Source organism: Panthera onca, chromosome A1, assembly GCF_046562875.1.
Source record: "Panthera onca isolate mPanOnc1 chromosome A1, mPanOnc1 haplotype 2, whole genome shotgun sequence".
Taxonomy (NCBI): Eukaryota; Metazoa; Chordata; class Mammalia; order Carnivora; family Felidae; genus Panthera; species Panthera onca.
The window spans coordinates 128,632,129-128,660,081 of NC_138339.1; the positions used below are offsets into that span (position 1 = coordinate 128,632,129).

General features: G+C 47.5%; 1 protein-coding gene across 1 annotated transcript in view; it reads left to right on the plus strand.

Annotated features, from left to right (window-relative positions):
- The first annotated feature begins 16,528 nt into the window (after positions 1 to 16,528).
- Positions 16,529 to 27,953, plus strand: part of FSTL4 (follistatin like 4) — a 585,475-nt gene continuing 574,050 nt past the window's right edge. The window contains exon 1 of the mRNA XM_060636146.3: positions 16,529 to 16,612. The gene's annotated coding sequence lies outside the window, so the exon portion shown is untranslated. The remainder of the gene's footprint in view (positions 16,613 to 27,953) is intronic.

Below are 27,953 nucleotides of genomic sequence, written 5' to 3' on the forward strand. Positions count from 1 at the left end.
TTCAAAATGGATGAAAGACCTAAATGTGAGACAGGAAACCATCAAAACCCTAGATGAGAAAACAGGCAACAACCTCTTTGACCTCAGCTGCAGCAACTTTTTACTCAACATGTCTCCGGAGGCAAGGGAAACAAAAGGAAAAATAAACTATTGGGACCTCATCAAGATAAAATCTTCTGCACAGCAAAAGAAACAATCAACAAAACTTAAAGGCAACCGATGGACTAGGAGAAGATATTTGCAAATGACGTATCGGATAAAGGGTTAGTATCCAAAATTTATAAAAACTTACCAAACTCCACACCCAAAAAACAAATAATCCAGTGAAGAAATGGAATGGGCAGAAGACATGAATATACAGTTCCCTAAAGAAAACATCACATGGCCAATAGACACGTGAAAAGATGCTCAACATCGCTCATCATCAGGGAAATACAAATCAAAACTACATTGAAATATCACCTCACACTGTTCAGAGTGGCTAAAATGAATAACTCAGGCAAAAACAGATATTGGTGAGGATGTGGAGAAAGGGGAGCCCTCCTGCACCGTTGGTGGGAATGCAAACTGGCGTAGCTGCTCTAGAAAACAGTGTAGAAGTCCTCAAAAAATTAATAATAGAGTTACCCTATGACTCAGCAGTAGCACTACTAGGAATTTATCTGAAGGATATAAGAATGCTGATTCATAGGGGCACATGTACCCCAATGTTTATAGCAGTGCTCTCAACAATAGTCAAATTATGGAAAGAGCCTAAATGTCCATCATCTGATGAATGGGTAAAGAATATGTGGTTTATATATACAATGGAATACTACTTGGCAATGAGAAGGAATGAAGTCTTTCAATTTGCAGCAACATGGATGGAACTGGAGAGTATTATGCTAAGTGAAATAAGTCAGTCAGAGAAAGACAGATACAATATGTTTTCACTCATATGTGGAATTTGAGAAACTTAACAGAAGACCATGGGGGAAGGGAAGGGGAAAAATATTTTCAAACAGAGAGGGAGGCAAACCATAAGAGACTTTTAAATACAGAGAACAAACTGAGGGTTGATGTTGGGGGGCGGTGGAGAGGGGAAAACGGGTGATGGGCATTGGAGAGGGCACTTGTTGGGATGAGCCCTGGGTGTTGTATATAAGCAATGAATCTACTGCTAAATCTACTCCTGAAGCCACGAGCACACCATATATACTGTATGTTAGCTAACCTGACAATAAATTGTATTTAAAAAAATGTTAAAATCAAGTGTGGCTTCCTTACGATCTCCAAGGGGAGGATGCACGTCTTGTCTGTGCTCCCACTTGCTCCTTTCTGTCCCTGAGCCTTGTACTAAGACCCAGCCGGCCTCACGAAACACTCACTGTATTAAATCCAGTTGAATTTCTTTCTCTTCTCCCACTGGGCTCACTCTAAGAGACAAACATGAGGAATATTAGTGTCCAGGTTGTATGTCCTCACTTCAGCAGGCTGTCTCTGTCCTTGCTGGTGACACCCCCTAGTTTCACACTCTCTGTTGTTGGGTGTTTACCCCAGGACAAAAAGCTTGTTGTAGGAGATTTTGATGATCCAGGGATAGGAACTGTTAATGTGAAGGTGTGCGATTCTGGCATACCCTCAGATTTCCAAATAAGTCTCTTCTCTCTTTGGAATTGTTCTCTCCCTTTGCAACTGGTTTATAGGACTCATTAATTCTGCTATTAGAAACAGATCCCTATTAAAGTCAGTTAATCAACTGTGATAGTCTCTTGGTGGGCCTGGAGCCGGGAATACAGGAGCCTGATAACAACAATGTCATAGGGGAAATGCTGCTTCTGTTTTTTGGCAGATATGGGGTGACTCCTATACATGCAGAAAAATCAAGGCGCTGCAAAGGGTCTGTAACAGAAATTGAGGGAAAAGAAATAAAAATCAATGCAGACTCTATGTTTTAATCTAATGCAGGAAAACCATCATGTTAAAAGATTCGACACATGAGAACAAAATGCATTCCAGATTTGACATAATGCTTTTCTCAGTCTACTGCAGGTGAAGCTAGGTTATTCTAGAGCTACACTGTCCAATGCAATGGCACTTGAGATTTGGCTAGTCCAAATTGAGATGTTCTGTAAGTGTAAAATATATACTCAAGTTTGAAGACTTGATAGAAAGAAAATATGTGCAATAGCCGATTAATTTTTCATATTGATTCAAATGATAATAATTTGATAGATTAGGTTACATAAGCTACATTATTAAAATTTCACATTTTTCTTTTTTCCTTTTTAAAATGTGGCCACTGGACAATTCACTTACCTCTTTGGCTCCATTTGGGCTTGTATTATGTTCCTCTTGGATCGTGTGGAAGTGAGCTGTCCCCCTGTCGGACAGGAGGCTGATGACTTCTCCCAGAGGTGGCTCTGTGGTTGAGATTCTCCCTAGCTGATTTGGCCTCTTCTTTGCTCATGAAGAGTCTGCTCTTCCTGGAAAGCCAGTCCCCAGAAGGTTGGTGAGATGGCCCATGGGGAGCATCGCCCATCAATTTTTTTCTGGAAGCCCCAGCCCAGCTTGTGCTTTCCCTTTGTTCAGACCAGAGGTATTACCTTGCAGGACCCAGCCTTGTGATCATACCACGGAGTCCAGAAAATATCCAAAAGACCTCTATTAAGCTCCTGCTAAGTGCAAGTTACTGTGTTGGGCGCTGGGATGCAGCGGTGAACATAGTGGATAAGCTTCAGCCCTCTTGGATCTTACACTCCAGTGGTGAAACCAGATAATAAGCCAAGTACCTAAGTAAATGAATAAGATGCCTTCAGGGAGTTATAGCTGCCTGGATGTAGGATAAAACATGGACATTGAGTAAAAAATTATGGAGGGGGATGTGGAGAGCTATTTTAAGTTGGGTGATCTGAGGGCGTGACTTCCAAGTTGAGATCTGAATGACAAGAAGGAGCCCATCACATGGAGATGTGAAGGCTGAATGCTCTTGGCAGAAGAATCAGCTAGTGAAATGGCCCCAAGACTTGACCTAGCTTGGTGTGTTTGAGGACTGGGAGACTAACCAGGAGCGGTGTGATAGAAATTGAAGCTGAAGAAGTATCAGGGACAGATCGCATAGGGCCTGTGGCCACATGAAGTCATTCGGGGTTTAGTGTAAGAGACTCTGGGAGCCTCTGGAGAATTTCAGGTAGGGTGTTGAGACCATCACTCTGGCTCCTTTTTTGAGGATGGACAATAGATATGCTTGGAAGAACGAAGAACAGTGGAGGAGGTGTTTCCAGGCAAGACATGCTAGTGAGTGAACCAAATGATGCAGTGGAGGTGGAAGGAGGTGGGTTGGATTCAAGAGTTATTTTGGACGTAGAGCTGCCTGGAGCAGCCAATTGTTTGGCTATGGAAGGTGAGGGAAAGAGAGACATCATGGCTGATGCTTAGATTTTTTTCCTGAGCCACTGTTTAGATGGATGGTGGCATCCTTCTCTATCTCTAGTGAAGTAGAGGAGCCTCAGAAGGGATGAGTTTTGCAAAAGGTGGGAATTAAGAGAGGATCAGGAATGCACTTTCAGACATGTCAAGATAAAGATTGCTTTAGATGTTCTTTGTGGACACGCTGAGGAGGATCTTGGGTCTGTGACCCTCGGTAGAGCTCAGGGGAAGTTCTGGGCCTGTGATGTGGAACACGGTGCCATGGGTACCTGCATTTAAAGGCACAGATCTGGCCAGGATCCCCAGGGTCTGGTGGAGTACATAGAGGTGGAGCAGGGGAAGAGGTACAAGCACAAAGGAAGGCAAATTTGATTAAAGGTGAAGAAGCCAAAGCCTCTGTCATGTTGTCTCCAGGTATGAGCTCTCAGGTTCTGGCCCTTTGATATGTGTGTTTGAGGAGTTCCTAGGGAGGCCTTATTCTTGGGCAGAGAAGAGGCCATGGCTGTGGGGATGCCACAGGCAGCTCTCTTACGGTCTCTGTATCCCAGGGTGCTCTTCAGATGCTGTGGAAACAGCTTTTGTTCAGGATAGGATTTCAGCCAGGTCTCCCTTTTTGAGACCAGTATAGGAAAGCTTCATGGAAGAGGCAAGCCCCGAATAAGCCTTGAAGGGCAGGGAGGTTTAAGATTGGAGAGGGCTTCAGGGCACCTGGGTGGCTTAGTCCGTTAAGCATCCAACTTCAGCTCATGTCATGATCTCACGGTTTGTGAGTTCAAGCCCTATGTCAGGCTCTGTGCTGAGAGCTCAGAGACTGGAGCCTGATCTGCATTCTGTGTCTCCCTCTCTCTCTCTGCCTCTCCCCTGCCATGTTCTCTCTCTCTCTCAAAAATAAATAAACATTCAAAAAATTAAAAAAAAAATTGGAGAGGGCCTCATAGGTAGGAAACCAAAATTAGAGGCAGGAGTCAACATGGCGTGTGTGTGTGTGTGTGTGTGTGTGTGTGTGGGTTGTGTGGGTGGGTGTGTGGGTGTGTGGGTAGGGGGGATGGGGAGAAAAGGGACTTATGAAGAAATCTAATTTAGGTAAATGAGACAAGTTGGTAAGTGCCTATATCAGAGCTCACTAACATCTTTTTTTCCAAAAGTAGTGGTTTTATGTGGGTGTGTAAGGGAAATATGGCTGGATAGGTTGGTGCCTGTGTAGACATACTGTAGCACTTTTGAGGAGTGGAATGATGACATAAAGGTGGTATTTGAGGCTGTTTAATCTGGCATGGGGCAATGGGAAAGGTAAGAGAATTTTTGAAATGAAAGTATTGTAGCCATCGTGTCTAGGAGAGATCTGTAGGGCTGGAGACAAGGCATCAGACAGCTTGTTCCAGGTTGGCCACAGGATCTGATTAGCCTTGAAGTTCTGGACCAACCACCAGGTGTCCTCTGTGGGAGAGAATGATGGCCTCAGGTGTCAGGTGGTTCCAGGATTCAGATCCTTGGAAACCAGAAGCCCTGCACGGTCAGCTCTGTACAGACGAAGGCCTGAGGTGTGATTCCCAAGCTCTCTTTGCTCTCAAGAATTGGACCTGTGGAGGGAAAGTGACCACACATGGCACCCTTTATAGCACCTGTCACAACTGTGAGTGTATTGAGACTCTTCGTGTAATTATTTATAGAATGTCTCTATCACCATTCCAGCCAGACTGCCATGAGGGCACCCCAGCCTGTGTGCATCATGGTATGCCCAGACCCTAGCACTGGGTTTGGCAAATAACAGGTGCTCAATTAATGTCTATGAGTGGAAACCAGTGGTGCCCTCTAGGTCTGGACTGTCAGGCCTGGGAAGACATTTATACATAGCAGTGAGCCCTACCTTCCATGTTGCAGGCAGCTCCATATGGGAAGGAAGGGAGAGAAGAGTGTAATGCTTCCCGTGCTTAGCTCTTAACTGTCACAGAATGTCCACGGGGAGTAGAGTTCTCAGGCTCCTTCTCCCATCTTTTCCTGGGCTACGACTGGGTCTTATCTGGCCATACGGTAGTTTGGGATTGGGGTCACCCTGACTTAGGGGTGGGCATTGTTACTTTGAGCTTGTGAAACCCCAAATCTTGTTTAGACAAATTCTACTGAAAGCAGAATGCAGACCCAGGAGGGGTTGTTGGAACCCACCAAACAGCACCTGTGGTTAGCAAGAAACACTCCTGCCCTCCCTCCCCTCATCCCCCAACACTGACAGCAGCACCCACATTACCCTCCCAGGCTGCTTTACATTCTGCTAAGAAATGGTCTTTCTTGCCTCTGATCTTTGTACTTGCACTGATGCCACGCATTCTAAACGAATGCTCTTGACCAGCAGACTGAGAGCCAAGTTACTATGCCTCCTGCAGACGAAATAATTCTGGTGGTTTCACTGAATTCACTTTTTCCATTCCATTTTCCAGGTTCTGTTAGGTCTCATGTGCATGGGGTGTGGGGAGGCTAAGGAGTGAAGGGCAGACTTGCTTTTGGTGAAGTTTGAGTTGTCCTGAGGCTCCGGGCTCTCTGTCTTTTCCCCCCAGTGCACAAGCACAGAGAGGACAGCTGAGTCCAATCCAGCTTTTTCCTTGACATCTTCTTTCAATGACTTTGGAGGAGGCATGAGGGAAAAAAATTCCAGAAGGCTCTGTTTCACCATCAGGCTTTCAAAGTCACTCTGAAGGATACCAGCCAACATAGCATGCTTAACGGTTCTCTTTAGTTTTTTATTTTATTTTTTTTAATACTGCAAAGTTTACACTGAGGTCTCTTAACATCTGGTCTTCCAGCTGCAGGTGTTCTCCTTGGTTCCCAGCCCCACACTGGCCCTCAAGCCTGGATGGCTTTGAGGCCAAGATGATGAGACTCATGTCTGGTAGCAGTTAACTGGCTTGGATTATCAGGACTGGAGACTGTACTTCACCACGTGTATCCCAGATCAAGCTATGTGACTTCAGTCCACTTGAGCCTGTTCTGTCCTGGAGGTGCTCCTTCCTTCTGTCCATCTTCCCTGAATTTCATCCTGTGGGTCCCATGTGCCCTCAGCACCCTGGCTATTTAGGAAAGCTGTATGGTGTGTTACAGGAAATGTGCTAAGCCTTAAAAATGGCAGAATCTTGTGTTCCAGTTTGGAGTGGAAAGATTTATAGAAGTTTAAAATCTGACACAAGAGTTAAATATTTGACTGTGTTAAAAAATAAAATCTCAGTTGAGGATTTCATATTTTATGTCTTAAAAATGAAGTTCAATGTGTAACTGGCAAGGATATATTTGAGGCTGTGTGGTGGGGAAACCCCTACTTTCAAGGAGTTCATAGTGTCTGGTGGGTGGAGAAGCGGGGGTGGGGAAATCAGAGGTGAGAATGCAGTGTTTGAAAAAGCTGAGTGCAGGAAGTCTGGGGGTGGAGCTGGGGGTGAGCAGGATTCAGGGTGGAGACTGCAACATTTCTCCCAGAAGGTGCCATCTGGAGCATGACAAAAAGACACCATCTTACCATCAAGGGACAAGATGGGCTCATACGTGAGCAGATGCTGTCTTACTGTATGACTATGCCTCCCTTAGTTTTGTCTGGATTTTGCCATGAGAGGACATGACACTGTGTCCCTGGAAGCATCAAGAGGCAGCCCTGTGGTCCTCTTTCCCTCTTCACCTATTTACTGAAGGCCTCTGGTTTCCACTGTGTTGCTTCAACTGACCAGGGATCTATAGCTCTTTCCTGGCTACGGAGCATTCTCACTGGCTTTCAGAGGTGACAGTCAGCCAGTGGAAAGAGAGGGAACACACTTCCAAGGGAGAGAAGCAGCATGACCAGCTTCTGTAAATTTTGAACATTGCCTTGTTCGGTTAAGCTTCTGTTTGCAGAACATCCTCTTTGATTATTGCGATTGTCCTCCATTTAAAGTGTGAGGAGCCCTCTTGACCCCATACAAGCCAGTCATAAAAGAATGTTTTAAGAACAACTCTCTGAAGTAGAATTCTATTTACAGAAGTGCAATTTGAACACAGTCTCCATCTATACAGGAGGGGGAGGCGAGTGGGGAGGTGAGTGGCACTCGTGGGTCATGCTTGCATTTGGAACACAGCAGCTTCCCCCAGAAGGCATGGTGCATTTTAGCTGTAATAATAAATATTAGCCCCCATCTTCCTGTTGGGAGACCAAGGAACAGAGAGAGGAGTTGTGCACATTCTTGCCAGCCTCCTCTCCTGACCCACCACACTGCTTGATGTTAAGAGGCTGTTTAACAACAAAAGGAATCCTGTTTTTGTTGCTAGGTTGATGGGATGCTCATGAATATCCATGGCACTTAAACATATTCATGAAGCGAGAGTGTGATTGACAACCTACACCTGAAATGTTTCCTGGAGAACCTTCAAAAGGCCTCTCAGCCTTGAGCGTGGGTGTCTGCCCCCACCCAGATGACTTCTATAAGGCCTGGGCTCCTTCAGGTTACAGCTGCCTGGAGGACCACCTGGGGTACTTGTCTTTCCATTTATGCCCAGTAGATGCCTTCCTTTATCCAGGTTGTTCCGAGTCCTGCCTAGGGAAAATAAACATTTCCCCCCGTGCCTCCCCAGCTGTGGGTGGCATAACTGGGGATGGTGGCATAACTGGTGATGGCATAACTGGTGTGGCCAGCCTAGCAGCACCCAGGGGCCAGTTTCTCTCTGGGTCACAAGAGAGGAGGAGGTGAGAAGGCTGGTGCTCTGCAGGTGGGCACCCGTGCTTTCCTCACTAGGTATTTCTTCTAATTTGGGGTCGAAGGCAAGCTATATACCTTCCAGGTACCCAAACTTTGGGCTCAAGATAATTCCATTTCCTTTTTCTCCAAGCAGCTCTGAGGCCTGAGAATGAAGCTACTCAGTGGTCCAGATCCTGCCCGTAGCCCCTAGTTGGAGGTGACAGGAGAATGTAGCTGTTGTGGAGGCCTCTGAAACCATGGAGCACCTGTTCTTCTTGAGTGTTGGTTTCACGGGCAGCTTCCACTCTCTGTTCCCTCATGTTTGAAACCTCAGCACTTTCTTTAAGTTTTATTTTAGAGAGAGAGAGAGAGAGAGAGAGAGAGAGAGAGAGAGACTGCAAGCAGGGGAGAAGGGCAGAGGGGGAGAGAGAGAGAATCTCAAGCAGACTCCATTCCCAGCACAGAGCCTGAAGTACACAACTGTGAGATCATGACCTGAGCTGAAATCAAGAGTTGGACACTGAACTGACTGAGACACCTAGGTGACCCAAAACCTCAGCACTTTCTGAGTGAGCTCTGAATTTCCTGCATGTCCTAAAGTGGGTAGGGTAGGCGGTTCCACACATGCCACAGAATGTGTGGAGTTCTGCCACTTGATATATTGGTCAGGGTTCTCCAGAGAAACAGAAATATATATATGTGTGTGTGTGTGTGTGTGTGTGTGTGTGTGTGTGTGTGTGTGTATGTGTGTATATATATACACACACAGATATATATGTGCATATTTGCATATATATGTATATATATGTATATATATGTATATATGCATATATATGCATATATATACATGTATATGTACACACACACACAGAATAACACAGAATATGTTCTTTCTGAGAAAGTTACTGGATAAATATAAGAGGAACTTAGGCTATCTGGAATATCAGCCTGGCTATCAGAAGGAATTAGATAAGTTGGCCCAGCAGGAAATCTTGTTCAAAAAGCCTGCTACAGCATCAGGTAAAGAGGCTTAACATCTCTAAGCAACACAGCAGTCTTCGACTGTAGTAGGTCCCAAAGCCAGTGACTTAAGAATCTTGATCTTCTCCGTTTGCCGGAAGGCTGCCTTCCTTTTCATCTGGTACTCTAATCCTCCTTGTTGCACATGGAAATAAACCAGTTTTGCAATGAAAAATAAAAATTATAATATATATAAAAAGTATATATATTTATTCTTATGTATTTATGGATGATAAGACAGATTTTATTTATTCAAGGAGCTCTTTCAATGAAATTTTGTATTCAAGGAGAGAGCTCAACTCTCTAGATGTTTATTTTAAGGAATTGGTTCACATGATGGTGGGGGATAGCAAGTCCAAAATCTGCAGGGTGGGCTGGCAGGCTGGAGACCCAGGGAAGAGTAGACAGTACAGTCGAGTCCTCCAGCTACTGCTGACAGAATTGCCTCTTCTCAGGGGAGCTCAGTCTTTTTCTGTCAGGTCTTTAGCTGATTGGATGAGGCCCACCACATCATGGAGAGTAATCTGCTTTACTCAAAGTCCCCTGAGTGACTGATTTTTTAAAAAAGATTTTATTTATTTATTTTTTATTTATTTTTATTTTTGAGAGAGAGAGTGCAAGTGGGGGAGGTGCAGAGAGAGAGGGGGGGGACAGAGGATCCCTCTGTTGACAGCAGAGAGCCCCTTGTGGGGCTTGAAATCATGAACTGTGAGATCATAATCTGAGCCAAAGTTGGATGCTCAATCAACTGAGCCACTCAGGTGCTCCTAAAGATTTTACTTTTAAGTAATCTCTGCACCCAGTGTGGAGCTTGACCCCCAGATCAAGAGTCACATGCTCTACGTTTTGAGCCAGCCAGGTGCCCCCTATGGCCCCCTGATTTAAATGTTAGTGTCATCTAAAAGGTACATTCACAGAAACATCTAGAATAGTGTTTGACCAAATATCTGGATACTGTGGCCTAGTCAAGTCACATCAATTTAACCATCACACTTGTCTTCCCTGACACTTGATGTCCGAGACTTGTTCTGACCCTGGGGTGTTACTATGTGCTGCTGGTAACTGAGCTTGACAGGTGTTTCCAGAACCAGCTTCTTGGCATAGATCTTTTCAGTTGTGTTTCATCCTGGAAGAAACACCTTCCGTGGTTGGAGCTCCCAGTTTTACCCTGAGTTCGTAGCAGAGGTGATGTTCCCTCACCTTGTTTTCTTCCTGTATGACACCTTCTTGGAGGCTAGGGTCTTGGCTGATGCATCCTTGCACCTTCAGTACCTAGTACCAGAGTTTGTACCAAGGAAGAGCTTAGTAAATACTCTGGGTTGACTCTGGCAGGAGCAGCTCTGTGAGAAGTTCTCTTTATGGTTGTGGGACTTTGAGGTGCCCATGCCTCTAGTCAGTGAGCCATGTCTGCCTGCTGCCATCAGGCCACCAGTCCCTGTCCTGCATGGCCACCCTTGGAAGACCATCTGTGGGTTTTGCGCTCCTGTTGCTTGGGCCGCCTGCCTCTGATCTATTTTCCTAAGGGTGAGGGGCACATCCTATCCCTTCCGGCTAGCCTCAGCCCTGGGACCGGACCCCTGAACGTGCAGCTCATGAAAGGTTTACTGCTCTGGCTCATCAGAGAGCCAGCCCAGGCTGCATTAATAGGAAAAAAGTTAGCAAGAAGGGACCAAGAGGGTGAATTAGTCACAGAGCTTTCTGAGGGGTAGAAGACTAAACAATCAGGGTAAAATATACTGTGATAAGGAAGGCTGTCCTTTTGTTGACTGACATGCATCTCTGCTTCAAGCTATTTTAAAAATGACTATTTCATTGATAAAATGAATGTGTGGAGGTGATAAAAGAATGAATGGAAATTTACCTGTGAACGTCTCTATAATTGAGTGCCTATCTGCCAGATGAATAGTGGAAGCAAATTATCCATGATGGGACAACTCTCTGCTTTTCTAGGACTGTGTATTCTATTTTTCCTGCTCAATAGAGGACATTGTCTGCTTCACCAAATTAGCCAAACATAGATAATGTTGTCAAAGAATGGCTCCATTAGATTTCACAGACGCCTGACACCAATACAAAAGCCTCTACCCTCACAGCATTTCAACTTCAGTTTTTTCTTACATGACTCAAAAAACAAATTATTTTTGTGGGGCAGACATGATGAGTTTGACAGCTTTTTATTTTTATTTTTATTTTTTTTTTTTAATTTTTTTTTTTCAACGTTTTTTTTTTTTATTTATTTTTGGGACAGAGAGAGACAGAGCATGAACGGGGGAGGGGCAGAGAGAGAGGGAGACACAGAATCGGAAACAGGCTCCAGGCTCGGAGCCATCAGCCCAGAGCCTGATGCGGGGCTCGAACTCACAGACCGCGAGATCGTGACCTGGCTGAAGTCGGACGCTTAACCGACTGCGCCACCCAGGCGCCCCATTTGACAGCTTTTTAGGACAAGATAAAAGAGGAGTTATCAATATTGGTTGGGGATCCCAGCAAATTCCATTAGGCTGTATAACTTGCGGAGGATGGAATGGGTGGGGGCACCTCTCAGAGGGGTATTTATTTTTCTTAAATGTTTATTTATTTATTTTGAGAGAGAATAAGAGCAAGTGGGGGAGGGGCGCGGGGGGCGGAGAGACAGAGAATCCCAAACAGGCTCCGCTCTGTCAGCGCAGAGCTCAATGTGGAGCTTGATCCCACAAACCATGAGCTCATGACCTGAGCTGAAAACAAGAGTCAAATGCTTGACCCACTGAGCTACCCAGGTGCTCCTGAGAGGGACATTTCTATTCTACCCAGGGAAAACATGTTTCTGCCCATCTCTGAGAAGGAGTGAGTAGTGTGCTTCCAATGAATTTATCCCCATTTAGAAGGAGAGGGCAGCTGGAACTCCAGAAAGTGCTCCCGAACCTGGGAGATGGACACTGTAGCTCTTGTGTTCAGACCTTCCTGAGTCCTGAGCGTACAAACACAAGGCCTATGGGGGAAGTGTATCTCTGGAGGTTGTGTTGAGGTGTAGGCACTGGACACAACTGAGATTTTTCTTCTTCTGTATTACTGTGGCATGGCCAGGTCTCACACTCAGACTGTAATCTTAAAAACTTGGCATAGAGTTGGAAGAAGTTTATGCACAGACACAGGGGTCATTCTTGGGAGCTCCTGACCATAAGGGGTATATTTATCTGGACTCCCAATTATAAATAACAGGCAAACCCACTGGAGCCAAAAAGGATGTATACTAATTCATGTAGCTGAGAAATTCAGGAGTGGCTGCCTTCAGGCAAAGCTGGATCTAGCAATGTAAATAATGCCCTTTCTCTCAGTTTCTCCTTCTCTTGCCCCTGCTCACTCTGATGTTCATCCGAGTCTGGATCTCATTTTCTCTTAGTGCAGGTGGGCTTCTTTGACACAGTTGGGGAAGATGGCTGCTAGCAGCTCCAGGCTCACACAATCCTAGCTTGGCCAATCAGTGGAAAGCAAGCCTCCTCTCCACATATGAGTATCTAAGCATGGAAATGATTGCCCTTGCTGGGTCAAGTGTCCACATGGACCAATTACTATGTTTGAGGAGATGCGGTACTGTAATTTTTTCAGCTTGGCACACCGCCGTGGCCAGAGGCTGAGACTGGGGCACTATGATGGATAGCCCCACAGAACTGTATGGAGAACAGGATGGATGGTTCCCCAAAGGAATCGAAGTTGCAGAAAGAGCAGCCTATTTCCGGAGTCCAAAAGAACAGGAAGAGGCTTGGGCTAGGATCATGGTGACCCGAGGCTGAGAAGAAATGACATGTGAGAGCCCTCATCTTGGTCAGCTTCATCTCATATGTACCTAGGCATCCAGCCATGTCCTCCCTCAGCTCTGTGAAGGCTGACCAGTGTCCAGCAGGTGTAACTGAGATGGGAGCAGCTAGACATTTCCCTGGAGCATTACAAAGCTTCTTGCTACCCCCAGTTATGTTGCATTTGCCATAAACTTATTTTTAAATGCCATATTTGGCCTCTCCCAGGATCTTGTGTTTGAGGAGAACTAGACTTTTCAGCTGCATGGGTTTTATGGTGAAATGTACCCTGTTCAGAAAAGATCCAAATTTTCTCTCTCCTTTTTCCTTTCTTCTCGATTCCTTGGCTCCTGGCAACTTCCTACTTAAGATTTGCAAAATTATGCATTTACTTTATCAATATTTACTGAGACCCTATTGTAAGAAAGGCCCTGGGATCAGCCTCAAAGCAAACAAACCAGCCCTGGCCTCAAAGACCAGCAGAGAGGTCAGATGGTCAATGAAAACAACACCATCGCCCCATTGGTGAGTGCATTACTCAGTGGCTCTTGGATATGTGCTCCAAAGGGGCAGCATGGGGTGTTCAGACCATTCAGGACTGACTTGCTCATGGGGCAGGGAGGCTTCTTTGAGAAGGAGACGTTGAGCTGAGAGCTGAAGGGTGGCTGAGTTTTGGATTTTGATGAGGGGAAAGGGGTGGGGACGGGGAGAGTGTGTTTGATGCCAGGGGTCTGTGTAGGGAAATAGGAGCTGCTGCCTGGAAGGGGCTGGGTGAGTAGGCAGGATGTGGTTTGGAGGTAAAGCTGCGGGCCTCATGGATGGAGTTGGAGGGGGTGTGGTGGTAAGGAGAAGGAGAACAAGGGTGATTACAAGGCTGCAGCCCGGTGATGGCAGTGCCATTCGCTGAGGTGCATAAGGCTGGGAGGAAGCTTCTCTGGAGGAAATACCCTCAGGTGCACGTGTTGTATCTTAGACATTTTGTGTTTGAAGAGATGCCAGAGAAGCAGCTGGGTATATGGATCTGGGCCTAGAGACACAAGCGTGGGAGCTCTTGGCCCAGAGATGGTGAGGGAAGCCATCGGCACCTGTGTGTGGAGTTGGGGGAGACCAGGACTGGGTCCCCAGGAGGTGAAGCGTTTGGAGGTCAGCGAGAGGAGAAGCAGTCAGCAAACGGGTAAACCCGACTGGGCGAAGGTGACAACCTGCCTGTGATAAATCATGCCGGCGCTGCCCAGGCTGCAGATGTGCACTCTGAGGACCCCCCCAGGCACCAGGGGCCTGTCGCTGGGTGATGGATGAAGGCTGCTCCCACCCACCCACCTCCCTCCAGCGCCTACTTCCTGCCACCACCAGGTAGTCCCTCAGGAAGAGAGAAAATAGCTGAGTAGGCTCATCGTGACAGCCTTTTAAAAGTGACTTTTAAAACTTGTTATAATTGTGGATTAAAAGGCCCATTGCTCTGTTTGTGGTGGAAGAAGTCATTTTCGAAGAAATTTCTGGGGAGGTGGAGTGTTCTGGCAAATTGACTAGGTGGCGTTTGCAGCTCCAGGCTTATATTTCAAAAGCCACTAAAAGCCCCTCAAGAAAGTGCTGCAAAGTAGTCATTTTGAGAAAGGGAAATATTTTGTGTGTGTGGTGGGGGGGAGGGAGGAGGAAATGCCCGCTGTGGAGCGTGCAGGTGCAATGGGCAGTGGGAGGAGGAATCGGGAGGCCCCAAGTCGCTCACACCAGGGTGCCAGGCCCACAGGGTGGCTCCTCCAGCTCTCTGCGCTCCCTGTGCATACTCCTGCCCCACCCTTGCTGCCACTGTTCCCCCATTTGGAATGACCACTTCTCAACACCATCCTTTCCAAAGTTAACCCATTTTGCGGACTCCTTTCCCCCAATCTTCCTGGCTCCTAATAGCCTTCGCTGACATCTGGGGGCCCATGACCTCTGTATGACTGCACATGTCAGTCACCCTACTGCTGCTCTTGATTGCATACCTCTGGTTTTCCACTAGCAGGCCGTGGTATGTGCTGAGAGAGAAGGCCATCGGGGTGTGGGTGAACTCCACAGAACCTCACTGGATGCTTTTCTCCTTGCCAAGGGGTCAAGATGCTGTGAGGTTGCTGGTACTTGGCATGCATCCTGTCTCTGTCCGGGACCTTGTTACTCCCACATGGGGCTGCACCAGCAAACACAGGCAGGATGTGTGTGTGTGTGTGTGTGTGTGTGTGTGTGTGTGCGCGCGCGCGCACGCGCACATGTGCGTGCGCGCACATGCTTGGCTTTTCTATGGTTGTCAACATCAGGAAAGCTAGACAAGCTGGCCAGGAGAGGACTGCCCAGCAGAACCCCATGGGATTGAGAGATCATTCAGAGTTTGCCTATAAGCACACAACTACCTCCAGCTGGGGACCAGGCAGGAAGGGAGAATTAGGGCCTCCCCAGCCATGGCACCAGGTGTCTCCGGGTCCCAGTGGGATCCCAGGACCTGCCTCAGAGCCTTGTGCTCAGGGTGGCACTGCAGCCACCTGGGCAGGCTTCTGGGAAGACAGAGCTGCTCCCCTGCTAGGAGCTCGAGAGAGGTACAGAGAAGCGGTGCCTATGGACACAGGCTTTCAGGCCTGGAATCTCCTTGAGCCCCTGCCATGGAGCACAGTGGAGCGCTTTAGAGACCTCATGAGTTCTTCTCTGCTGAAGATAGCTTGAGTGGCATTGGATACTGCAACCAATTTCTAGAGTTTCGGACTAGAGAGATCCTCAGAGACACCTCAAACCCAGACTTTGTGAAGACGCCAAAGGACCCAGTGTTGGCTCCTAGGTATTGGAATTGTGAGGCTGGTGCCCACAGGGGTCTGTGTAAGTCACAGTGTCACAAGACTTGTGGTCATTTAGTCCTAGCTCTGTTCTGAGGTGAAGGGGGACCAGTGGGTCAGGTGAGGCCACAGCTGCCTACATCCTCTTCCTCCCTCTCTCCCTTTCTTCCTTTCTCCCTCTCCTTTCTGCCTGTCCATCTGTCCAACCATCCACTCTAGGCCTCTAGGCTGAGGATACAATGGCTAAGGTCCATGCCCTTGAGTGGGGGGAGACAGACAGGAACCAGACAGTTACGTGGTCTGTGTGGAGGGTGCCACTTTTGCAGAGCATGGGGCTGTAGGAGCCCATTGATCTGGAGGGACAAGAGGCTTCCTGGGATCTCAATCATTCCGGGACCTTCCCTGGTAGGACTGGGTACAGCCATCACAGGCTTTAGTGAGGGTGGTTGACCAGGAATGGAGGGGAGACCTGATATGTGCCCCTGTGTTTATAGTTTTTGTTTTGTGGTCCTCTTGTAAATGCAGGTTTGTAAGTTTTCTCTCTCTCAATGTCTCATTGTTGAGCTGACCTAAAGCCATGTCCAGGAACCACATACACAAGAAGGGTTCATGTGTTCACAATAATGAAATCTGGTATTTTTAGACACTTTCCTGGGCAGACACGTCCTCTCAGAACTGGCTTCCCTCAGCTCTCTCTCCCAGCTCCCCTGGGAAATGAGGCAGCTGGGTTAGCTGAATTTCAAAGATGATGACATTCTGAACCTCTAGAAAACACTTTTTTGGATTCTCAAAGCGCATGAATCAAAATGTTATTTTTACTTCTTTTCAGCCTGTTGAGGGGAAGCCTGTGAAGGGACACAGCAGCCCACAGGGAGAAACCAGGCCGAGCAGCTGTGTGGGAGCAAGCCTGCATCTGAGGGTGAGTGGGGCCTGGTTAGGTTAGATGGGGGGCTGTGTTGATTTGGCTATAGGTGTTGTGGGGTCTCCACATGAAGGAAGTGCTTTTGGGCCATGTGGTCCTTGGGTGAGGAGCGAGGGATAGGGAAAATTGTGGAATGTCTGGGCTTCTGTATGCTGGGTTCCAGAGCTTTGCTGGGTGTTTGTGGACTGTTTGACCTGAGGGTATATCTGGAGGAGGAAATGCTGCCCTGAGGTGGACCTCTGGATCAGAGAGAAGGAGCTCAGATATAGCCATGGGAGATGGACATGAGCTGCTGCCACCCTGGGGACAGACATGGTTGAGAGTGACCCCTAAGAAGGACTAAGAGGAAGAGGGGTCATGAGGAGGATGAGAAGTCCTGGACTCAACATGGTCTGGTCTTCAGTAGAGTTAGGGATGGGTACTGTTCATTTTGAAGCTTCTTGGTTTTGTTTGTTAATCTGATAGCACGGATTATTTTTCTCTGTGGTTACAAAACACACTTTTGTGCTTATCTGAGAGACAGCTGTGTCAGGGACAATTTGGAAAGTGGTTGGGGTGGAGAATCATTGGTAAGCAGGGGTGGAGGAGAGCAGGGAGAAAAGGGGGTGCATGGGGCAGGGTCTGGAGGGTCTCAGGTGGTGTCAGCGTCTTAAGTGCTTGGGAGCCGCCGTGATTCCCAGAGTATTCCAGGAGACTCCCCTCCCGCCATGACATACCTACATTCCCAAACCACCTGTCCATGTGAATACTAGCTTGGGTACTGCATTTTCCTTACTCACTGGTGGTCATTCTGGGTAGGGAATTTAAGCCTCATAGAAAAGGAGGCCTGTTTCCCAAGACCTCACAGAGACTTGGCTCCTGTGAATGTTTGTATCTCTTTCCTGAACTTCCTCTAGATACCATTTCACTCCATTCAGAGGGTCCTGTTGGGTATAAGTCTTGGGAGATGCTCTTTCAAAGCTGCCTGTGGCCCTCTGAATGATACTGGGAAATGACATATTCTCTGCTCCCGTCTTGGACATTCTTAGTGACCATCAGTGTATCACGGGATCTGGGAAGTCCTTCTGTAAAAGAAATCTGTTAACCTTTCTTTCTTTTTAAAATTTTTAATGTTTATTTATTTTTGACAGAGAGAGAGAGAGAGAGAGAGCGAGCATGAGCAGGGGAGGGGCAGAGAGAGAGGGAGACACAGAATCCAAAGCAGACTCCAGGCTCTGAGCTGTCAACACAGAGCCCAACACGGGGCTTGAGTTCACAGATTGCAAGATCATGACCTGAGCCGAAGTCGGACGCTCAACCGACTGAGCCACCCAGGTGCGCCCCCACTTTTTAAAAAAATGTTTATTTATTGATTCTGAGAGAGAGAAAGAGAGCACATGCACAAGTGGGGGAGGGGCAGAGAGAGAGGGAGAGAGAGAATCTCAAGCAGGCTCTGCACTGTCAGCACAGAGCCTGATGCAGGGCTTGAACTCACAATCCCATGAGATCGTGGCCTGAACCAAAATCAAGAGTCAGGTGCTTATGCAACTGAGCCACCCATGTGCCCCTGTTAAACTTTCTTCAACTTAGTGTTTCCCAAATATATTTGACCACAGATCCCTTTTGTTACAGAAAGCCTATGAAAACCCTATGCCAGTCTCCTCCCCCAACATATGCATCTTGGAGGGCTTGATTACTCCCTCCTCTCCTGCTAACTACACTTTGAACTCCCAAGCTCTGAATTTCCTCTCCCATGGTGGAAGTTAGGCAGGGCATTTATCATTGGGCCTGCAGTGGCTTCCCCTGAGCTTGTGACGGTCCTGTGAGAGCCAGGGCACAGACGCATCTGTTCAGGCAGCACGACTCAGCTGCAGCTTGCAGGCCAGTTGCTTCCTGGTTCAGCCAGAGCAGCTGGCCCAATGGCCAGTGTGTATGTTCACCTTCATGGCCAGGTGAAGCTCACCTCAGCCCAGAAAGCTCCGCAGAGATCAGGACGTGAGCAGAAACACTCCATCTGTCCAATCTCCTCTCCCTACTGCAGCAGCCCAGGCCCCAGGCTGTTCTGACTGCCTTGTTTTGCATATAGCGATGAAATATTTAAGGAAATTCTTCTCATTTTGAAAACCTTTTAGTCAAGGCACCAGGGGCAGCCTGAACATGTGACAGAAATCCCTGAAGCTTGGAGAGAGGAGCAGAGAGACATAGAAGAAGAAGAAACCACTTCAGAGGTTGGGGCTTCCACCAGAGGGGTCAGGAATGGTTCAGGGGTGGCCGTCTTCTCCCATCTTCCCCCTGATGGCCATGCAACATGGGTGCCACTGACCTGGAGCCTGAGTGGACATGGTTCTTGTGAGTGCTGGGATGGAGTCTTGGCCTGGGAGGCTTATAGTGTGTCCCTGAGAAGTAGTTGTCTCTCTCAGAGATTGGGTTTCTCCACTGATAAGACCACATGATAGTCCAGATGCTCTCTGGGGCTCCAGCATTCCATTTGGAAGCTGGTTTGTCTGTTTACATTGGTTTGTTACCAATGCTGCCTCTATTCCCAATGAGATGAATTGAATCCAGTGGCTGTCCTGGAAGGGAGGGCTGTACCTAGAAGGCTCACCCAATTGTCACCTGCGGTGGCTCACACAGACCTGGCTTTCCTGCCCACAGGGATGGGGCAGCTACATGTAAGGGTCATTGTGGGGCCACATTTGTGTGCTGACCTTCTGGGGATAGCTCTATGACTTGACTTATTTTGGGTGTCCTCACAGTGTTATGTCTGCAACCCTGACTGTGTCAGGGATGGGGTCTGCTCCTGGCAGGACATAGCATTTGTAATACAAAGTGCCAGCCTCTTCAAGGCTTTGCTTGGCCCTCTGTCCTGCTTCTCCACTGCCCTGGCTCCTGGCCTGGGCAGACCTGACCTGACCCAAGTCAGAGGTGACCCTGGAATGGCCAGAGTGCCTGCAGAGCCCGAATCTGTGTCTCTCTGGTGATGTAGCCTCTCCATGTTCAAGGGCACGTGCATGCCCATCTCTCAGGGAAGGGGTGAGCAGCTCCCCCTCGGATGATTGATTAACATCCTACATTTCCCTTTGCCAAGGAGTCTCAGAAGCACACAGGCAGATGGCTTCTCTGGGAATTCCTCTGGGGAACCAGGCTTCTACAAATCCACATGTGGAAATCCAATATTCAAATGAGAGAAGAAATTGGGAAAGAAAATATGCTCTTCCCCTCTCTCAGTTAAAATCTGAATGCAGAGCTGGAGGGATCAGAAATAGCTTCCACTCTCCCATGGCTCCCCTCCCTGTCAGAGGAAGAAGAACAGACCTGGGGCTGCTTCTAACTCAGTCTGGCAAAGAGGCCTCCAAAGGGCTACTGCAGGGAGATGTGAGTCCGAGGAAGGTAGCCCCAATTCAATTGAACAGGCTTTGCTTAAGCAACTGCTGTGCACTGGGACTGAGCTTGACCTAGCATGGGATCAGGTCCCATCATGTATGGCTTAAAAAGCACAGACTCTTGGCATAGATCTAGGTTCTAGTTCTGGCTCTGCCTGTTCCAGCTGCGAGACCTTGATCTAGGAGCTTAGGCTGTCTGAGCTCCAGGTTCTCAGTCTGTAAAATGGGCTCGTAATATCTGTCTCACAGGGCTATTGAAAGGATCAAATGAGTGCATGCATATGACATGTTTAGCACAGGGCCTGGCTTGGATTATAGCACACTCTCATCAGTCACATGACCCCCAGGACCCCGATAGTCAGAGGAGATGTGCTCTGTGTTAGCAATGACAGAACGGAGCCCGAGGTTGGATGAGTTTTCCTAAAATCATGTGGGCTGTTACTGATAAAACAGTGCTGGGATTGGGGTCTGTCAGTTTTGCAGTAGGACAGATGTCTAGATGGGGGTCCCTGCCCAGGTGTCAGGTGGTCTCAGATGAAGAAGACACTGGTCAAGGTGGGGGGTGTGCTCTGTTGTCCCTGCTTTTTGGCAGAGATTGGGCCACTAAGAACACATTTCTTACTTTAAGTGTTTTCTTCCTCCTCAAGGAAAGTGTTAATAGAATTCTCAGGCATTAGAATAGCTATCTGGATCCATTCCCCTAGGTGGGCAAAGGCAGTCTCTCTGTGGCAGGAGAATTTGGGGTCCCTTTCCCCCGAGCCCTGACCTTCCCCATCCTGCCCTGCACCCATGTTTTATGGTGTGCTGCTTGCTCTCTGGCATTTGCCTTCTCTTGTTCCTTTCCCTGAGATTTGGTCCCATTAATGTTTATGACCAAATAAAACTTGGATTGCTGCTTTGGGCCATGGGATCACTGCTGACTTGGGGAGGGACATCTAATTTAACATAATCCTGCTCCTTCGACTTTCCATGACTTCCACTGTATTCTCCTCTGGGAAGATGAGCAAAAGGAGTGGAAATGTGGTTAAAGCATAGGCCTTGCCTTCCTCTCCTTTCCTTGGTGCTGTCAGTCTGTTGCTGGGTGGGGGTGAGGTGGGACAAGAGTCAGATGGAGTGTTGGAAACACAGATTTTGTTGTATGTGGATTCCCACATGGACACAGACATGCAGGGATGAGGACCTTTGGAGACTCATGAGCTCTGGGGTGTCATGAGTCGTGTGTCAGTTGGTTTCCCGCAGAACGAGCAGGGCTGGTGGATATGTTTGATCATAGGCACGAGGTTGCCCCATTCCTTCCCTGGAGCAAAAAACTGAACAACCTAAGTCATTACTTCAAGGATAAAATCTAGTCAGACTGGTGTATGGGACCATGTATACCCTCATGTTTGTGCCGTGTGTATCATTTTTATTTTCCTAAGCGCACAGAGTCCTGTTTGGGCTTCTTTCCAGGACTTTGGAGGAGCAGTCTTTGGGGGGGTAGGGTGGGGGCTGAGGGAGGGGAGGGCCGCACAACAGCTGCCTCAGGTGAGAGGCTGCACTTGGCTGCATCATAGAGTTGCATCTCGAGGACGGGCAGTGTATTCCTTCTGGGGCCGTTGACGGGGCTGTGAGCCAGGCAGGAGGAAGGTAATTATATCATTTCATGTCACTCTTGTCTCAAGGGGCCAAATTAGCTGACTCTCCAAAACTAGGGTTTACTTTTGACTTTTTAATTTACAGTCTGATGCAGATGGATACTAGTTCACTCTTAAATTTTTTCTGGAACAGCTGAGGTGTGCCTGGCACAGTGAGCAAGACTGAGGGGAACAAACATGGCTCTGAACCCTGAAGATCTCACAGATTAGCAGGAATATGGGACAGACCACACCTGTGACAGTACTCAGGAGGATGGGAAAATGGGTGGAAGAAAGGTATGGGGAAAGTCAAGGGTAGGCACTCCTACGTAGGATGCATAGTCTCCACGGGGGTCCGGCAGGTGGGTTGGCCTTTAGAGGACACACTTCATTTCCATAGGAGGAGAGGGGATGGTCAAGTCTTCAGGGAATGGTCTGCCCAAAACAGGTGTGCATACAGAGAGACAAGGGCTATTTGTTAAGAGGTTTTGTGGAGGGGGGTCCTGGGAAAGTGGCTGGAAGAGGTGACACCCTGAGCATTTGCAGATGCTCAAGAGGGTATTTGTTGAAGAGGTATGTGAATCAATGGATGAGCCTTCACTTATCTGACACATATTTACTGAATGAGTACTATGTACTGAACACTTTGCTAGGGGCTGGGTATGCTGCTATAAACAAGTAAATATTCTAGCAGGAGAATATAGCACACAAGTAAACATAACACATAAATAATATACGCAGCATGTTAGGAAGAACTAAGTAAGTATAAGGGGAAAAGAATGAGCAGCACCAGGTAGGGGGATGGGAGCATCAGGGGTATACATGTGTGTTTGGGCAGAGACTGCAGTTTTGACCAGGATAGCAGGGTAGGCCTCTTTGACAGGGTGACATTTTAGCAGTTGGAGAAGGATGCAAGGAATGATCTAGATGCATATTTGGGGGAAGAGCCTTTCAGGCAGAGGGAATAGCAAGTGTGTGAGAGTCTGATACAGGAGTGTGCCTGGTGTACTCAAGGAGCAGCAGAGGCCGGTGTGGCTGTAGCAGGGTGAACAAGGAGGCAGTGGTAGCAGGGAAGGCCAGAGAGCCCCTGGGGGCCTTGAAGGTCAGCATAGGGTTTGGACTTCACCCTCAGTGATGTGGGGAGCCTCTGGGGGATTTTGACTGGAAGAGAGAGATGATGTACCTTCTGGTTTTTTTTTTTTAATGTTTATTTTTGAGAGAGAGAGAGAGAGAGAGAGAGAGAGAGAGAGAGAGAGAGAGAGAGATATCCAGGGAGGAGCAGAGAGAGAGAGAGGGAGACACAGAATCCGAAGCAGGTTCCAGGCTCTGAGCTGTCAGCACACAGCCTGATGTGGGGCTCGAACTCACACCCTGAAATCATGACCTGAGCCAAAGTTGGACACTCAACCAGCTGAGCCATCCGGGCACCACTGTAGCTTCTGTTTTAAAGGCATTATTCTGTGTGATGTGTGAAAACCTGACCTTTTGGGGGGCAAGGGTGGAGGCAGAGAGGCCAGCTGGGAGGCTGCTGTGGCCTCTAGGTGAGAGGTGATGGTGGCCTGGGCTACAGTGGTGTCGTGGAAGTGGTGAGAAGTGGTTCCATTTGGGACATAGATTTCTTAACAGACTGAATGTGAGTGTGTGAGATGGGGGAGTCTAAGATCTACCCGGGCCTCAGCCTCAGCAGCTGGGCCTGGCCAGGCTTTGGGTGGAGCACACTGGAGTTGGATCAGAGCTGATTTGATGGGCTGTCAGCCTGTCTTGACAAGATAGGCTGATGCCTGTCTTGTATCTGCATGGAGATATGTGTGTGTGGGGTAGCTGGCTTTCCTCATCTAGAGTTCTGGAAAGAGGGTGGGGCTAGAGACATGAACTTAGAGGCTGTTGGCTTTTAGATGGTGTTAAAGCCATGAGATGGGATGAGACCATGGGATGAGATGGGATTATAGAGAGAGGCTACCATGTTATTTAGTTTTAAGAGCCACACATTCTGTTAAGCACTTCCCAGCATCCCTGTCTTTGTCTCCACCACAACCTGATGAAATAGCAGCTATTATTTTCCCCATTTAGTGAAGAGGAACCTGAGGATCAGAAGGGTTAAGTAAATGACTCAAGATCACACAGCTCCTAAAGGTCAGAGCTACGGGTACCTGAGGGCTCAGTCAGTTGAGTGTCTGACTTTGGCTCAGGTCATGATCTCACGGTCTGTGGGTTTGAGCCCTACATCGGGCTCTGTGCTGACAGCTCAGAGCCTGGATCCCACTTCAGATTCTGTGTCTCCCTCTCTCTCTCTCCCTTTCTCCCACCCGCACTCTGTCTTTCTCTCAAAAATAAACATTAATTTTTTTTTTTAAAAAGTCAGAGCTAGAATTTACATGTAGATCTGTCTGATTCCAAGTTATTTTTTTAATCATTGTACTTATTGGCCCTCTAAATTATAGACCTAATTCTGTGCTTGGTGGGCAATCTACTGAGGTATTTTTTTTCCCCCACTGTGGTTTTTGAACAGAGAAGGGACTCAAAGCTGTGGGCTAGCTAGGAAGATGCATCTGGAACCTGGGGGGCTCCTGAACAATGTACTGGGGAGAGGAGGTGGAGAGGTGGAGACCAGTAAATGAGTATAGAGAAGGTTTAGACCACATGGTGGGAGTTTAAAAAGGGGCCTGGAGGATGGATTTCCTGGAGGGGAGAGCCAAGTTGTGGCAAACCCAGTATTATGAACTGAATGTTTGTGTCCCCCTGAAAGTCATATGTTGAAGCCCTAACGTCCACTATGGCAAACCAAGAAAATAACTAAGGTTAGATGAGGTCATTAGGATGGGTCCCTGTCTGATATGGTTAGTGTCCTTACACAAAGCGATGCCAGAAAGCTCAGGTATGTGCTCTTTCTCTGTGTTCACACACTGAGAAAAGGACCTCATGAGGAGGAGGCCATCTGTAAGCCTGGAGGAGACCTCTCACCAGCGACTCAGTTGGCTAGAAGCTTGATCTTGGGCTTCCCAGCCTCCAGAACCGTGAGAAGTAAGTGTCTGCTGCCTCCCAGTCCATGGTGCTGTGTTATGGCCTGAACAGGCAAATACACCCAGACCCTTTGGTAGTCTGGCTTTTTCCAGAGCTGTGTGCTTCTTGCCAGGCTGCAGGGCCTAGCAGTGTGGTAACTGGTTTCTTAAAGGACTTCTTCCTCCCACCCCCACTAAACAATTCAGTGGATTTGAATGGACCGGAAGACTTATTGAACAATTATCTGCTGATTAGCTTCCTTGTGGAGTCTAGAGAGAATTGTTGGAAGAAAATTGGTAAATTCTTTTCATTCTTAATAAAACCTAACATTATCTTGCTAATGCCTGATATTAAGAGTTCAAAGTCATCTCTACACCACTGATCTTCAAAGGAAGAGATTGCCTAATTTATTTGACAAGGCCTGAAAAAATATGGGTGAAGCTCCTTTCAGATGGGGATTTTATTTAATTTTTTAAAAATCTTTTAAGCATTTTTTTGTATAAAAATTGGTGTAGTTTTTTTTTTTTCCATTTGAAAACACCAGCATGTGGGGGAGAGATGCAAACAAAAAACAAAAAAGATACTTTTATAACATTTTCACTGTTGAGAAAAGAAAAAAGTCATTCCACTAGAATTGAAAAGTCCAAAGATGAAATAATCTCATTTTCTTCTCTTAAAGGCTATAAAAGACCCTGCTTATGGATTCCATCTCTGTGTCCAGAGAAGCCATGTTACTCTTCAGTGGCCCAGGAGTTCAGGATTACAGAAAGATCAACCCAGGTTTCTGGGCACATAGTCTAAGCAGAAGGGTGGAAACATCAGGGGATCCAAAACCTTGCCCTGCAGAAATATTGTGTGTGTGTAGGGGGGAAGGTGTGTCCCTGAGCCAGAACCCTAGAGGTACCACATCTGCTTCCTTTTACCTTCCAGAATATTGGGTTAAAAAAAAAAAGTCAAAGTGACATACTGTTTGGGGAAACTATTTTAGGAGTAAGAAAAGCTTTGACAGATTTTACTATAGATGGGAGAAGAAAGCTATCAAGAAGTTACCACCACAAGGCAAACATACTTCACTTTTCTGGAACTCCTGTAGTATAGGAGGTCAGTTTTGATTTCTTTTCCCAATAGACTAGATTGGTAGAGTAGGCATTTTGGCTAATAACCATAGGGTAACCACAATCCAGGGCCCAATTCCCTATAAAGTCACCCCAGTGCCAACAAATGGTGTGTTGGTTCCTTATATCCTGCAAATGGGAAATTTCCTAATGCTTTAGATGGGAATTTAGAACATTGAATAAATTTGCAAGATGGCTGACTCCCCACTACCCTTGCCACGTTCTCGCTCTTGGCTTCCACTGAATCTGCGTGTTCAGTTATGGCTTGTGCATCCCTGAGCATTCCAAGGTCACTGAGGGACAGGAACCCCTTCTGGGAAGGCTGGGATCCTTGCTTCCATCCCTGGTCTGAAGGGTACTCCGGTCTCATGCTGTTTGATTGAGCTACTTTTAAAGAAGGTGCAGAGAGGTAGGTGCACTCAGTGTGGTCAGCATCTTGGGAAGTGGATATTTCTGGGATCTTAATGTTTTCTCTCCTTTTCCTGAGAAAACCCTTTCTTAAAAAAAATGAGTTGTCAACTGCTCTTGAGGCCCTATAAATTGGTTTTGGCTCTGTCCATTACAGGTAGCTTCTGTGTGAAGAACCTGTATAAATCTTACTCAGTCAGGGAGTGTTTAAAATGGCAAATTTCAGAGTAAAGGTTTAACAAAAACCATAAATAAAACTTCAGAAGTAATGGAAGTGTTTATAAGCATCTGTGGAATTCTGTGCTAGAACAGTGGATGCGGTTCATGTGCCAAGAGATTGACAGAGGGCTGTGTTTACGGTGGGAGAGAGAATATCCATCTTTATTTGGCCTCTGCTCAGAGGCTGGACTTGGAGAAGCGTTGGCTGTGAGCAGGGCTCGTGGCTAGGCTCATGAGGGGAGTTTATCACTGTCAGGGGCCATGGCAAGCCTGGACTCGAGAGTCAGCCAGTGGGAGAGAAACTTGCCAAGGACCAGCACCTTGAACCCACCAAGCTTCCAGACCTCCTGCGTGCCTTGCATGATGGGAGATACTAAAGTCACGGTGATCTCGGGTGCATGAGTGGTTCAGTTGGTTGAGTGTCCGACTTTTGCTCAGATCGTGATCTCACCGTTCACAGGTTTGAGCCTGCGTCAGGCTCTGTGCTGACAGCTCAGAGCCTGAAGCCTGCTTCGGATTCTTTATCTCCCTCTCTCTGCTCCTCCCTACTTACGCTCTGTCTCTTTCTCTCTCAAAAATAAATAAACAGTAAAAAAATTTTTAAAAAATCATGGTGATCTTATAATTCTGGCACTAAGCCATGGGGCATTTGAAGCAATGTGTCTGCTCCCTGTTTTCTAGCTAAGGAAACTGAAGCAAAGGGGCGTTTGTGACTTGCCCAAGTCCTCCAGCAAGCTGCTTTTGGAGGCTGGAGTACAGCCAGTGGTTCTCAGTACCTAGCCTGAGTGGTACCTCCTACGTTTCCTTCCTTCCCATTTAATTCCACCTCTCTGAACAGTTACTGAATCTGCTCCATGCCTGGAGCTGGGCTGGGTACCAGACTGTAGGAAGATGCATCAGCATGCAAGGGTTTTTATTTTGCCTCCTTTGGTGTGCTCTCTTCCCTCCGCTGGGACTTGCGCACATAGAAGGCAGTGTAGAACAAAGCCATGGTAATTGTCACTCATCCATTCACTCATCCATTCATTCAACAAGCATTTGATGAGCACCTGCTATGTGCCAGGTTCTATGCTTGGTGCTCAGTAAGTAATAATGGGCAAGTGTTTGGTGCAAGGGAAAAGTTTGAAGGTTGGCCCAGAACGGGGGAAATTGGTGGGTGGGTGGGGGTAGGTGGAAGCTTCCTGGAGAGGTAGGGCTGAGCTGGACCCTCAAGGAAGGCAGGATTTGAACAGATGGGCAGCTTCCAGGTGGGAGAGGCAGAGCAAGCCAAGGCCCCGGGTATGAGTGTGTGTCAGATAACCAGACAGCAGGTGGGCCACCCTGGTCAGTGTCACCTGTGGGATGGGGCGAGCTCAGTCCTCTGGAGCTTGTTGCTCCGGCCATTGGACTCCAGCCCGGAGTCCTTTTTTGGCTGCACCTAGGAGCTGAAATAGGCCTCTAGTGCTGGGGGTGGTGCATGGGTGTGCTGGTGGCGATAGCTCCCTTTTTCTTTTTAATGTTTATTTATTTTTGAGACAGCCACTCTGAGACAGAGCGTGAGTGGGGGAGGAGCAGAGAGAGGGGGACAGAGAATCTGAAGCAGGCTCCAGGCTCTGAGCTGTAAGCAGAGAGCCCAACGTGG